The 12,421-nt window shown below is 44.4% G+C and overlaps 1 protein-coding gene and 1 long non-coding RNA gene across 2 annotated transcripts in view; one reads left to right on the top strand and one right to left on the bottom strand.

Moving 5' to 3' along the window:
* The window catches only part of SEZ6L (seizure related 6 homolog like), a 189,684-nt gene that overhangs the window by 79,622 nt on the left and 97,641 nt on the right, over positions 1–12,421 (bottom strand). The window lies entirely within an intron of this gene.
* LOC111092535 lies at positions 9,012–10,963 on the top strand. The gene is made up of 2 exons (XR_005379336.1): positions 9,012–9,200; positions 10,570–10,963. It is a non-coding gene; the product is annotated as an uncharacterized LOC111092535 (long non-coding RNA).

Raw genomic sequence — 12,421 nt, 5'->3', positions numbered from 1 at the left:
ATAAGTGCCAGAATACTTGAAAGGTATGAAATCAAAAGTGTAAGCACTGCCCCTCCCTCACCCAGTCTGCCAATCCCGCCTTCTAAAGGGAATCAGTGTTAGTAGCATTTTGATTAATCTCCCAGTAAAATGTACTGATGTAAAAATAATAAGATTTTTTTTTTAACCTTAAAAGGTGTGGGGCAGGCTGGGTGGCTAAGCGGTTTAGCACCGCCTTTCAGTCCAGGACCTTATCCTGGAGACCCGGGATCGAGTCCCACATTGCGATCCCTGCATGGAGCCTGCTTCTCCCTCTGCCTGTGTCTCTGTCTCTCTCTCTCTCTCTCTCTGTGTGTGTGTGTCTCTCATGAATAAATAAATAAAATCTTTTTAAAAAATATCTTTAAAAAAGGTGTGTTAGCACAGAGGGGTGTGGGGCTGAAATCAGAATTGCTTGTGTTCCAGACTCAGCCCGCTGCTCACTGCCCATGAGATCCTGGGCAGTCACTTCTCTGGACCTCACCATTCTCGTCTACAAGGTGGGATCACACCAGTCTTACCTCTTAGTGGCGTTAGAGAGTAAGATGAAATCACAGGGTATAAAGCACAGGACTCAGAGAGCAGCCTGACAGCCCTCATGAGCTCTGCTGTCACTTTCTATCTGAACATTCTCAGAGTTATTACATTGTGTATATTGCTCTGTCACTTACTGAGAAATGCATTTTGAAATATTTCAGTCACTCAAAGAGAGTTAAAGACTAAGGCAACAAATATCCATGTGTATACATCGTTAGCTTAAGAATCAGAATTCAACCTGTATGGCAAGGCCCCGGTTTGCCTTCCTACCATATGCTCCTTCTTCTTCGCCACCCCCTGGGAGTAACTACTGTCCTGAACGTGGCCTTCAGCATGATCATTATTATTATCACATTACTACTATTTGCTGTGTGCATCTATTTATCACACATCAACTTCTCTGAACACTGTGTGGCATGTTTTAAAGCTTAAATAAATCCTTCAGGGGCACCTGGGAGGCTCAGTGGTTGGGTGTCTGCCTTCGGCTCGGGTCCTGAGTTTCACATCGGGCTCCCCGCAGGGAGCCTGCTTCTCCCTCTGTCTATGTCTCTGGCTCTCTCTCTCTGTGTCTCTCATGAATAAATAAACAAAATCTTAAAAAAATTCTTCAACACCCTGCTCTTTTTTCCCCTTTTTTCTTGCTCTGCCCTTGTTTTTTTTTTTTTTTTTTTAAGATTTTATTTATTTATTCATGAGAGACACACAGAGAGAGGCAGAGATACAGGCAGAAGGAGAAGCAGGTTCCCTGCGGGGAGCCTGATGTGGGACTCGATTCTGGGGGATCATGACCAGAGCCCAAGGCAGATGTTCAACTACTGAGCCACCCAGGTGCCCCTTGTTCAACACTTTGTGAGGGGCATCCACATTGATAAGTGCAGTTTTGATTGACTTATTTTCACCACTGCATAATATTCCATTGCATTAGCATCCCACCACCAATCTTTCACTTAAAATCCATCATGATTATCTTTTCATGTCACTACCTACATGGTCTTTTCCTTTTTAAAAAAAATGGCTACATTAAAATATAAACATGTATTATTATTATTATTATTATTTTTAATTTATTTTTTATTGGTGTTCAATTTACTAACATACAGAATAACCCCCAGGGCCCGTCACCCATTCACTCCCACCCCCCACCCTCCTCCCCTTCTACCACCCCTAGTTCGTTTCCCAGAGTTAGCAGTCTTTACGTTCTGTCTCCCTTTCTGATATTTCCCACACATTTCTTCTCCCTTCCCTTATATTCCCTTTCACTATTATTTATATTCCCCAAATGAATGAGAACATATAATGTTTGTCCTTCTCCGACTGACTTACTTCACTCAGCATAATACCCTCCAGTTCCATCCACGTTGAAGCAAATGGTGGGTATTTGTCATTTCTAATGGCTGAGTAATATTCCATTGTATACATAAGCCACATCTTCTTTTTTTTAATTTTTTATTTATTTATGATAGTCACAGAGAGAGAGAGAGAGAGAGAGAGAGAGGCAGAGACATAGGCAGAGGGAGAAGCAGGCTCCATACACTGGGAGCCTGACGTGGGATTCGATCCCAGGTCTCCAGGATCGCGCCCTGGGCCAAAGGCAGGCACCAAACCGCTGCACCACCCAGGGATCCCAAGCCACATCTTCTTTATCCATTCATCTTTCGTTGGACACCGAGGCTCCTTCCACAGTTTGGCTATCGTGGCCATTGCTGCTATAAACATCGGGGTGCAGGTGTCTCGGCGTTTCATTGCATCTGTATCTTTGGGGTAAATCCCCAGCAGTGCAATTGCTGGGTCGTAGGGCAGGTCTATTTTTAACTCTTTGAGGAACCTCCACACAGTTTTCCAGAGTGGCTGCACCAGTTCACATTCCCACCAACAGTGTAAGAGGGTTCCCTTTTCTCCGCATCCTCCCCAACATTTGTGGTTTCCTGCCTTGTTAATTTTCCCCATTCTCACTGGTGTGAGGTGGTATCTCATTGTGGTTTTGATTTGTATTTCCCTGATGGCAAGTGATGCAGAGCATTTTCTCATGTGCATGTTGGCCATGTCTATGTCTTCCTCTGTGAGATTTCTCTTCATGTCTTTTGCCCATTTCATGATTGGATTGTTTGTTTCTTTGGTGTTGAGTTTAATAAGTTCTTTATAGATCTTGGAAACTAGCCCTTTATCTGATATGTCATTTGCAAATATCTTCTCCCATTCTGTAGGTTGTCTTTTAGTTTTGTGGACTGTATCCTTTGCTGTGCAAAAGCTTCTTATCTTGATGAAGTCCCAATAGTTCATTTTTGCTTTTGTTTCTTTTGCCTTCGTGGATGTATCTTGCAAGAAGTTACTGTGGCCGAGTTCAAAAAGGGTGTTGCCTGTGTTCTTCTCTAGGATTTTGATGGAATCTTGTCTCACATTTAGATCTTTCATCCATTTTGAGTTTATCTTTGTGTATGGTGAAAGAGAGTGGTCTAGTTTCATTCTTCTGCATGTGTATGTCCAATTTTCCCAGCACCATTTATTGAAGAGACTGTCTTTCTTCCAATGGATAGTCTTTCCTCCTTTATCGAATATTAGTTGACCATAAAGTTCAGGGTCCACTTCTGGATTCTCTATTCTGTTCCACTGATCTATGTGTCTGTTTTTGTGCCAGTACCACACTGTCTTGATGACCACAGCTTTCAGTACAACCTGAAATCTGGCATTGTGATGCCCCCAGATATGGTTTTCTTTTTTAAAATTCCCCTGGCTATTCGGGGTCTTTTCTGATTCCACACAAATCTTAAAATAATTTGTTCTAACTCTCTGAAGAAAGTCCATGGTATTTTGATAGGGATTGCATTAAACGTGTATATTGCCCTGGGTAACATTGACATTTTCACAATATTAATTCTGCCAATCCATGAGCATGGAATATTTTTCCATCTCTTTGTGTCTTCCTCAATTTATTTCAGAAGTGTTCTATAGTTTTGAGGGTATAGATCCTTTACATCTTTGGTTAGGTTTATTTCTAGGTATCTTATGCTTTTGGGTGCAATTGTAAATGGGATTGACTCCTTAATTTCTCTTTCTTCAGTCTCATTGTTAGTGTATAGAAATGCCACTGATTTCTGGGCATTGATTTTGTATCCTGCCATGCTACCGAATTGCTGTATGAGTTCTAGCAATCTTGGGGTGGAGACTTTTGGGTTTTCTATGTAGAGTATCATGTCATCTGCGAAGAGGGAGAGTTTGACTTCTTCTTTGCCAACTTGAATGCCTTTAATGTCTTTTTGTTGTCTGATTGCTGAGGCTAGGACTTCCAATACTATGTTGAATAGCAGTGGTGAGAATGGACATCCCTGTCTTGTTCCTGATCTTAGGGGAAAGGCTCCCAGTGCTTCCCCATTGAGAATGATATTTGCTGTGGGCTTTTCATAGATGGCTTTTAAGATGTCGAGGAATGTTCCCTCTATCCCTACACTCTGAAGAGTTTCGATCAGAAATGGATGCTGTATTTTGTCAAATGCTTTCTCGGCATCTAATGAGAGGATCATATGGTTCTTGGTTTTTCTCTTGCTGATATGATGAATCACATTGATTGTTTTACGGGTGTTGAACCAGCCTTGTGTCCCAGGGATAAATCCTACTTGGTCATGGTGAATAATTTTCTTAATGTACTCTTGGATGGTATTGGCTAGTATCTTGTTGAGAATTTTTGCATCCATGTTCATCAGGGATATTGGTCTGTAATTCTCCTTTTTGGTGGGGTCTTTGTCTGGTTTTGGAATTAAGGTGATGCTGGCCTCATAGAACGAATTTGGAAGTATTCCATCTCTTTCTATCTTTCCAAACAGCTTTCGTAGAATAGGTATGGTTTCTTCTTTAAACGTTTGATAAAATTCCCCTGGGAAGCCATCATTATTATTTTTTAAGCCCCAGCATGTGGCTTAAATTCCCTACCCTGAGTCAAGAGTTGTGTGCTCCACTGACTGAGCCAGCCAGGTGCCCCTCAACGTATATGTTATTGAGCCAGGCTCCTATAAATTAATATTTAGGTTGTTGCCTTTCTCCTCCCAAATAACACTGCAATAAATATAACACTGCAACAAATGCATCTCTTTGGTGAACATGTCCACCTAATTCTTTAAGAGAGTGTCCTAGAAGTTGCATTGATCATCCAGATGGTTTATGTATTGAAATTTATTTATTTATTTTTTTACATTAAAAATTTAAATTCAATTTGCTAGCATATGTATTTAAATTTTTAAAAAGATTTTTTAATTTATCTATTCATGAGAGAGAGAGAGAGAGAGGCAGAGACACAGGCAGAGGGAGAAGCAGGCTCCATGCAGGGAGCCCGATGTGGGACTCGATCCTGGGTCTCCAGGATCATGCCCTGCACTGAAGGCAGCGCTAAACTGCTGAGCTACCTGGGGCCGCCCTGTATTTAAAATTTTGATTGACACTGAAAAAGTACCTTCCAGAAGAACCTGAACCTGTGTAGCCTGCTGCCAACTCCACCCAAGAGTGCTGTTGCTCTCCAGCCTTGTCAAGATCTCACTGATATTTCGGTGACCTTCAGCTAGAAGGCCTGAGCTGGAATGTGGGGCCTCTGGACCCAGGCACGGTGTCCTTCTAAAGTGTCCCCTGCCCCGGTGGTTTGAGGTACTCTCTGGCCTTCTCCAGTTGCTCCTAAAGCTGTGCCCAAAGTCTGCCTGGACCTTTCTTTTCCCTCTCACCACATCTTTACTCAAGAGCATCCAGCAAGCCCACTTTAGGATGCTTCACTGGTCCACCTTACAACAGCCGGAGTTTAGGGAACAGATCAAGCCAGTGATTGGTGGCCAATGAAGGCTAGGAAGAATGTGTGGTCGCAGAGGGTTCAGAGCAAAAAGGGAATCCATCTGAACTGCAACAGATTTGTAGGTCAATGGGCTGCATGGTCGGAGGGCCACCTATGGTCGTGACACCCACTGCAATGGTACAAAGCATTCATAATACAAAGTAGCGTTGGAGGTAACAAAAGTCTGGAGACGAGGTACCTGTCCATCTACTGGTGGCAGGTTACATGATCGCAGAAGCCCGCACTGGGATACACACAGGGTTCAAAGGAATGAGATGAAGTCATTGGCGAATAACATGGAGAATAATCTGGCGAGAATGTTCAAAATTACAAATACATCTCTCCTTTGACTCCACAAGCCCGCTTTGGGGAATTTATTCCGCAGAGGGATGTTTGCCCACATTCAAAATGATGTCGTGCAGGGTTAAGCAATGCTGTGCTGTTTGTAGTAGCAAAAGACTCGAAGGCTTATTTTACTCAGCATAATACCCTCCTGGTCCATTCCACGCCAATCGGAAAAAGACAAATGTTATATGGTCTCTTTCATTTGGGGAATATAAAAACTAGTGAAAGGAAATAAAGGGAATGGAGAAAATGAGTGGAAATATCAGTGAGGGTGACAAAACATGAGAAACACCTAACTCTGGGAAATGAACAAGGGGTAATGGGAGGGGAGGTGGGCGGGAGGTTGGGGTGACTGGGTGATGGGCACTGAGGGGGGAACTTGGCGGGATGAGCACTGGGTGTTATGCTATATGTTGGCAAACTGAACTCCAATTAAAAAAAAAAAAAGACTCGAAGGCAAATCAAATATCCACCAGCAGGGGTTAAATTCATCAGGGAACATCCAGACAGAGTGCCATGCAGGGGTAGGAAAAGAGTGCGGAAGCTCTCTGTGGTCCGAAGAGGAGAGGTGGCCAGTTTCTGTTGTATTAAAAAGCAATGTGTGTAGAGTTTGCTGCCTGTTGTGTAAAAACGGTGAGAGAAAATAAGGCTTTATGCGTCTGCCTTTCCTACTGTGTGCGTAAAGAAACTTTGAGAGGAGGCCCAGGAATCAAATTATGCTGGTTATAGGGGACGTGGGGTGTTGGAAATAGGATGAGGTCTAAGGGTGGGAAGGAGAATTTTCATTATATATCTTTTCACAGATCCATACCTATGCATATATGTGTGTAGGTACATATACATATATAGGTGTATGCATGTGTGTCTACACAAATAAAATATTACCTGTTCAAAAACCATGTAACTGAAAAATAACAAAAAGAATGGCAGAGCTGTGTGCCAACACAATTCAGTATCAAGTGGGAAAAAAATCTAGGGAGAATAGCGGATACAGTCGGTCTCGTGTGAGTGGGAGGGATGGATTTGAACAAGATAATGGGACTGCCTTTTCAGGAGCAGGACTGGGGCTTGGGACTGCAGGGACAATCACATTTTATTGCACGTCATTTTACACAGTGTGATTAATTTGCAAAGTGTATGCTATTTTTATTGCAATAATAATTAGCAATAATAGTTAATAATAATGATGAACTCCCTGACGTTTGTCACACCAGGTTCAGAGGAGGCAGAGAATAAGCTCCGGCTTTTCTCAGGGTTTCTAACTGCTCTTGAACTTCCACAGGAGTCTCTCCAGACTTCTTTACTTGTCTACTGCTGCCTGGGAACCCCAAGTCAAAGTCACTTGGGGAGGACAGAGTATAGATGTCCAGCTGTGGTCTGCAGCCCAGATTCACCAGTAATTAAGCTGATCCCATTTGGCTCTTTGTGTCTATTTGCCAGTTGGTTAAAATCAGAGGAGAAAATTGAGGAGGTGAGTGACCATGCCTCCTCCCCTCCTCCTCCTGCTGACTAATTAAAGTCCAGAGTCTCAGGAGAACTGTTTTTTCCTTTTTTAAAGGTTTTATTTATTTATTTGACACAGAGAAAGAGAGAGAGAGCACAAGTAAGGGGAGCAGCAGAGGGAGAGGGAGAAGCAGATTTTCCGCTGAGCAGGGAGCCTGATGCGGGGCTCGATCCCACGATTCAGGATCATGACCCGAGCTGAGGTCAGACCCTTAACTGACTGAGCCACTAGGAGCCTCTCAGGAGAACCTTCTAATGGGTCTCACTGTCTTGTTTATTTTACTCAGGTTAAGCACAGGTAAGCTGGACCTAGCACATTTGCCCCTCTAGGGAGTACTGCTTTTGCAGTTAGATCAGATGGTCCCTGGTGGTTCTCCACCTTTGATAAAACAGATTGGAATCATCCTATATAGGTAGGCCATCAGCCACAGCAGATTTCCTGTCACATCTCCAAAACTCAGTCCTCAATCAGGATTTGTACTAGATGAGCCCTTGGAAAGGAGCAAATTACCAGATTTTTAAAAAACATGTTGTTTATTTATTTATTTGAGATAGAGAGAGAGAGAGAGAGAGAGTGAGCAAGCAGAGGGAGTGACAGAGGGAGAGGGGGAGGCAGAGAATCACAAGCAGACTCTGTGCTGAGCGAGGCGTCCGACTTGGGGCTTGATCTCAGGACCCTGAGATCATGACCTGAGCAGAAACCAAGAATCAGACTCTTAACTGACTGAGCAACCCAGGCACCCCCTAAATGATCAGATTTTGTGTTTTAAGTTGTTAGAAAATCATTTGGGGTGGATGGGTAGTACTTTTAAGGCATAAAAATCAGATCATGAAATCTCCAAAATCCATCAATAGCTTCCCACCATGCTGAGAATAATATTAAAACTCCCTTCAATGAGCTACAAAGCCTTTTGGATTCTGGCCTTGGAACCCTTTCTCCAAAATCACCTGTTACCATTCCTTCCCCTCAAACTATAGTATGACCACACATACTTTTTTTTTTTTTTTCCTATTCCTTAACCTTCCAAATTCATCCTGTTTCTCAGGGCCTTTGCATGTGCTGTTCCCACTGCCTCAAATTCTCTTGTGTGTTATCTTTGTTTGGCTGGCTGCCTCTGGTCATTCAGGTCTCAGATCATCTTCTTCAAGACACCTCCGTCTCATCACTCTCTGTCTCACTTTCCTCAGAGTGCTTACCACAAACAGAACTACTGATGATGTGTTTCCTTATTCCTTGTCTGTCTCCACGAAATGGTCCACACTTAGGCAGCAGTAACAAAGTTGGGACAGGTAAAGCATCCTTTTTTTTTTTTTTTTTTTGGCAAAGCATCCTTAATCTTTGATTTCCTATAGTGCCCATTTGGCAGCCAATGAATATTGAGAGGAGGGACAAGATAAAGGATGCCTTGGGTGCATTTAGCAAGTGCTTAGGAGCTAATGAAATTTCCTTCAAATCCAGAAATTCCAGAATTCTGGAGGTGGCTTGTATGGGTGGTGGGGAGCAAGGTGCAGACATTACTATCAGAAGACCAAGTGCTCAGGCTCCATCCTGGTGAAGGCTACTATGGTCCAGTCCTCAGCCTTCTTATGGATCAGCTGTCTTTAGCTCCTTCCTTGTCACCCAATTTTCTCCTCAAGATGAATATGGAAAGATGTCTATTCTGTCCTCCTTCCACCTGGATGTGAGTTAACTGGCAGAGAAATGGGTGGCAGAAAAGAGGGAGGAGGCTAGGCGTAATTGGCTGACCATTTGTGACTCAACCCTTCCATTATGAGGGCATAGGAAAAGCCCGAGACTCCCAGCAGATGGTGGCAGGAAGGGAAACTGAGTCCCCAAAGCAAAACCCTACTGCATTCTCCTCTAGGCAGCTCCCCCTCTGTGGGAAAGGAGGCAGGAGAATCCCCTCAATATGGGATCAACCTAACCAAGATCTAGCAACTGTCTTCATCAGGCTCAGACATCCATCACTCTGAAAAAAAGTCACCAAAGGTGATTATTTATGGGGGCACTGTGTTGTCAGGAAATGTCCAAGGCTGGCCAGATCCCACCAGCAATCAGGCACCAGGGTTGAGTGGGGGACTTGGATGAGCTCAGTTTTTCATTTTTACAATGCACCAAAGAACCTCAGTCTGGGGATCCCTGGGTGGCGCAGTGGTTTAGCGCCTGCCTTTGGCCCAGGGCGCGATCCTGGAGACCCGGGATCGAATCCCACGTCGGGCTCCCGGTGCATGGAGCCTGCTTCTCCCTCTGCCTGTGTCTCTGCCTCTCTCTCTCTCTCTGTGACTATCATAAATAAAAAAAAAAAAAAAAAAAAGAACCTCAGTCCGAGCACCATGAGAAAAGTAAAGATGGCAAGTTGTATCTTAAAATGACATTTTTAGATAACCTTTATTCCCAAAGCTGTGGTTATTAAAACCTTGGTATTCTCCTGGACTTTCGTTTGCAACTGCAGCCCATTCGATCCGTAGCAGCCGTGGGGATCTTTCTAAACCACCCCCTATCCAGGGCCCAGTGGGTCCTCCTTGCATTTATTCTTCTTCCCTTGATTCATAACACTACGAAAGAGGTCAGCCACAGTGTTAATCACACTATCATACTTGGCTGGCTTCTTTCTTATCTTCTCTGCTAGAAGTAAGTTTCTTGAGGAGAGTGGTCGCTTCTGCCTTGCTCATCACTGCCTGCCTAGGACCTATCCCATGGCCATGGATCTGATACCCACTAGGCCCCTCACAAATATCTCTCTAATGAACCATGGATATGCCTGCAGTATTGGTTGAGAGCAGACTCTGTTAGAGAAGTTCACCTCTTTTTTTAAAAATAGATTTTATTTATATATTTGAGAGGGAGAGAGAGAGCAAGCACAAGCAGGGGGAGCAGCAGGGAGAGAGGGGAGGGAGAAGCAGTCTCCCCACTGAGCAAGGATCCTGATGCAGAGCTCAATCTCAAGACCCTAGGATCATGACCTGAGCCGAAGGCAGACGCTTCACCAACTGAACCATCCAGGCGCCCCAAGAAGTCCACCTCTTTAAGAGGGACTGTAGATTAGTAGACTACATTACTGGCTATCATAAAACTGAATCTATGCTAAACTTAATCCTCGATAAATATACTTGGCTTATGATATGTCTGGAGAGATGTTCTAGGTGAATGTACACACCTAGGTGTTCTAATTGCAAAACACGATTCCATCACGGTGCAAGCAGAGAGCCTGAGGACAGCCCATCCCTATAAATCCCATAGTTTGCTCCAACAACGGGGGGGGGGGGCGGAATCAGAAGCCCACATGGTGAGTTTACTTGTTGCTGTCTTTTTTTTTTCTGGCTCTGCCCACGATGCCACGGTCGTATGGATGGAGGAGATGTCGGAGCAATGTGTGCATCACTCAGGAGGGCCCACCAAACTGCACCGACAGCTGACACACCAAGTCTGCTGTCCAAACCTGGGGACTGCAAGGGACTTGCAGGGGTGTTAAAAGGGCCAGCTTATATAGGAAAGAACACTCTTTCAGTGTCTTGGCTACGAAACTAATTATCTATAATTGTCCTCTGTGAGCTGGCTTCTTCCCCATGAATGGGCCTCCTTTGTAACTCGTGTTGGGTTCAGAAAGCCTTGAAAATTCTTTTATGTCCAGTTGCCTCTCATCAGAGCAGTGGCTGGGCGGTACGTCCCTCTTCTCTGTGAATGAGCCCGGATAGCAGTTAGCACAGGGGTGCCATCCTGCCTTTGTACCTTTAACAATCCGATTAACTGTGGCTGACGGCAGTGCCAACTGATTAGCATTTAAACACTTGTCTCCCTTCCCACCTCCGTCCCCCACCCACCAAACTCCATTCATGTCTCATGGTGCGACTTTCTGATTTCTCACTGATGATAGTCGGGAGGGGGAGAGATATGTGGCGTGATTTACTTGCAATTTCTTTGCGTACCAGAAAATCAGTGAGTCACTGGGACGAGGGCTGGGAGACAGAGGCACGAGCCCACTCAGAGAGGAACCCCATGGTGGGAAATCTATCTAGAGTCAATTACCTATCTACTCGCATAGACACATATAATGCTGGGGGATGAATCCAGATGGTCCTCAAGTGAGTTTAAAAGACATCATGAGTAAGTTTACAACGTCTTTTCACCTGTTTGCTCAGATTCCCAGACAAGAATAAAGAGCAGAGCAGACTGGCATCCCGGGATGCTTATGGGGACATACTTGGAGGTGGAGAAGGTGGGAAGACTGGTACACCTGGTCTTGGGAACTGGTGTTGACATCAAATTGCTATGTGGCCTTGAGCAAATTCCATCTCTCAAAGCCTTGGTTTCTGGCTTTGTAAAATGAGGGCAGTGATCTTTGCCTGGTCAACCTTAAAGAGACAAAAACTGGGGAGTGGAGGGGAGGAGTTGTGTGTATGACCAAGTTCTGAGATGCTTAAAGCACTTTTACAACCTTGAGGCTCACTTGGTTTCTTTTAAGAGGTGAGGGTGGTCCTCTCTTCAGACAGAACCTGGACAACAGTGGCTTTATTTGCTGGAGCCAAATAAAACATGCTCGTGGCTTCACCTGCATCATTGAAAATTTTCTTTTCCTGAGAAGTGTCTATTTTTATCTTCATTGTAAGGATGGGGAAGTGCTGGTGAGTGGCAAAGCCAGGATTTGAACTAGGGCTGTTTGACCTCCAAACCCATGTCCCAGTGAGGCGGGAAACAGGCTGTATGTTTAGTCTGGCTGGCCCCCGAATCCTAGCCTGGAGTGAATGCTGAGTGCTGCCCAGGAACAAACTAGCACAGGATCTGCTTCAGCTGTGAGATCCCCAGAGATAAAGGAGGACCCCCAACCATGCCCCATGGGTAACAGAGAGCCAGATGCTCCTCCTGAGGACTGGATTGTAGAGAAAAATAAGAGAATAACTTTATCAAAGGCAGATCCCAAAGGTAAGGGAGCTGGCTTAACATACCTGTTTTAGAGATGGGTATGGCCCGAGGTTCAAAGGGGAAGGGTCTGATCAGGAAGGTCAGGATTCTTCAGTGACTCTCTCTATGCACTTTGGTCAAAGTGTGTTTTCATCTCTGAGCCTCAGTTTTATCTGCTGCATAGTAGAATAATTTCTTGAAACAAAAGCTTCAGTGGAATGACAATCTCTACTTGTGCAGTAAAGGATTCACTCAGCAGTTTGGGATTGTCCACACCCTGCACATTTTAAAGAAAGGTTTGGTGCTTGCCC

This window comes from Canis lupus, chromosome 26 (genome assembly GCF_011100685.1).
Source record: "Canis lupus familiaris isolate Mischka breed German Shepherd chromosome 26, alternate assembly UU_Cfam_GSD_1.0, whole genome shotgun sequence".
Taxonomy (NCBI): domain Eukaryota; kingdom Metazoa; phylum Chordata; class Mammalia; order Carnivora; family Canidae; genus Canis; species Canis lupus.
The sequence above is the reverse complement of the archived record's forward strand: the minus strand, read 5'-3'. Positions and strand labels throughout refer to the sequence as shown.